The sequence below is a fragment of the Oncorhynchus masou genome, chromosome 18 (genome assembly GCF_036934945.1).
Source record: "Oncorhynchus masou masou isolate Uvic2021 chromosome 18, UVic_Omas_1.1, whole genome shotgun sequence".
In the NCBI taxonomy this organism is placed as follows: Eukaryota; Metazoa; Chordata; class Actinopteri; order Salmoniformes; family Salmonidae; genus Oncorhynchus; species Oncorhynchus masou.
The window spans coordinates 5,653,724-5,656,090 of record NC_088229.1 but is presented as its reverse complement, the minus strand read 5'-3'; the positions used below and the strand labels follow the sequence as shown (position 1 = coordinate 5,656,090).

The window sequence follows — 2,367 nt, the reverse complement described above, 5'->3', positions numbered from 1 at the left end:
AGGAGAGAGGGAGTGAAAGGGGGAAACCAACAAAAGAGGAAATTAGTGGCAGACAGACAAAGACAGAACAGAGGAATAGAGTGGCAGACAGAAAAAGACAGAACAGAGGCATAGAGTGGCAGACAGACAAAGACAGAACAGAGGAATAGAGTGGCAGACAGATAAAGACAGAACAGAGGAATAGAGTGGCAGACAGATAAAGACAGAACAGGGGAATAGAGTGGCAGACAGATAAAGACAGAACAGAGGAATAGAGTGGCAGACAGACAAAGACAGAACAGAGGAATAGAGTGGCAGACAGAAAAAGACAGAACAGAGGCATAGAGTTGCAGACAGATAAAGACAGAACAGAAGAATAGAGTGGCAGACAGATAAAGACAGAACAGGGGTCCTGTGTGGCTCAGTCGGTAGAGCATGGCGCTTGGAACGCCAAGCGTCGTGGGTTCGATTCCCGCTGGGACCACCCATATGTAAAAGTAGTGGCCCCAGCCGACTTGTAAGTCGCTTTGGACAAAAGCGTCTGCTAAATGGGATATATATATATAGAGTGGCAGACAGACAAAGACAGAACGGAGGAAATTAGTGGCCGACAGATAAAGACAAAACAGAGGAATAGAGTGGCAGACAGATAAAGACAGAACGGAGGAAATTAGTGGCAGACAGATAAAGACAGAATAGAGGAATAGAGTGGCAGACAGATAAAGACAGAACAGAGGAACAGAGTGACAGACAGATATTATCTATTACCATATCTACCCTACAGTCAGACTGAGACAAACAGGCACCATATCTACCCTACAGTCAGACTGAGACAAACAGGCACCATATCTACCCTACAGTCAGACTGAGACAAACAGGCACCATATCTACCCTAGAGTCAGACTGAGACAAACAGACACCATATCTACCCTAGAGTCAGACTGAGACAAACAGGCACCATATCTACCCTAGAGTCAGACTGAGACAAACAAGCACCATATCTACCCTACAGTCAGACTGAGACAAACAGGCACCATATCTACCCTACAGTCAGACTGAGACAAACAGGCACCATATCTACCCTAGAGTCAGACTGAGACAAACAAGCACCATATCTACCCTAGAGTCAGACTGAGACAAACAGGCACCATATCTACCCTACAGTCAGACTGAGACAAACAGGCACCATATCTACCCTAGAGTCAGACTGAGACAAACAGGCACCATATCTACCCTACACTAAGACTGAGACAAACAGGCACCATATCTACCCTAGAGTCAGACTGAGACAAACAGGCACCATGTCTACCCTACAGTCAGACTGAGACAAACAGGCACCATATCTACCCTACAGTCAGACTGAGACAAACAGGCACCATATCTACCCTACAGTCAGACTGAGACAAACAGGCACCATATCTACCCTACAGTCAGACTGAGACAAACAGGCACCATATCTACCCTACAGTCAGACTGAGACAAACAGACACCATATCTACCCTACAGTCAGACTGAGACAAACAGGCACCATATCTACCCTAGAGTCAGACTGAGACAAACAGGCACCATATCTACCCTACAGTCAGACTGAGACAAACAGGCACCATATCTACCCTAGAGTCAGACTGAGACAAACAGACACCATATCTACCCTAGAGTCAGACTGAGACAAACAGGCACCATATCTACCCTAGAGTCAGACTGAGACAAACAGGCACCATATCTACCCTACAGTCAGACTGAGACAAACAGACACCATATCTACCCTACAGTCAGACTGAGACAAACAGGCACCATATCTACCCTAGAGTCAGACTGAGACAAACAGGCACCATATCTACCCTAGAGTCAGACTGAGACAAACAGGCACCATATCTACCCTACAGTCAGACTGAGACAAACAGGCACCATATCTACCCTACAGTCAGACTGAGACAAACAGGCACCATATCTACCCTACACTAAGACTGAGACAAACAGGCACCATATCTACCCTAGAGTCAGACTGAGACAAACAGGCACCATATCTACCCTAGAGTCAGACTGAGACAAACAGGCACCATATCTACCCTACACTAAGACTGAGACAAACAGGCACCATATCTACCCTAGAGTCAGACTGAGACAAACAGGCACCATATCTACCCTAGAGTCAGACTGAGACAAACAGGCACCATATCTACCCTACAGTCAGACTGAGACAAACAGGCACCATATCTACCCTAGAGTCAGACTGAGACAAACAGGCACCATATCTACCCTACAGTCAGACTGAGACAAACAGGCACCATATCTACCCTAGAGTCAGACTGAGACAAACAGGCACCATATCTACCCTAGAGTCAGACTGAGACAAACAGGCACCATATCTACCCTAGAGTCAGACTG

General features: G+C 46.4%; 1 non-coding gene across 1 annotated transcript; it reads left to right on the top strand.

Annotated features, from left to right (window-relative positions):
* The first annotated feature begins 387 nt into the window (after positions 1-387).
* trnap-ugg (transfer RNA proline (anticodon UGG)) lies at positions 388-463 on the top strand. Its single transcript has one exon. It is a non-coding gene; the product is annotated as a tRNA-Pro (tRNA).
* The last annotated feature ends 1,904 nt before the right edge of the window (positions 464-2,367 follow it).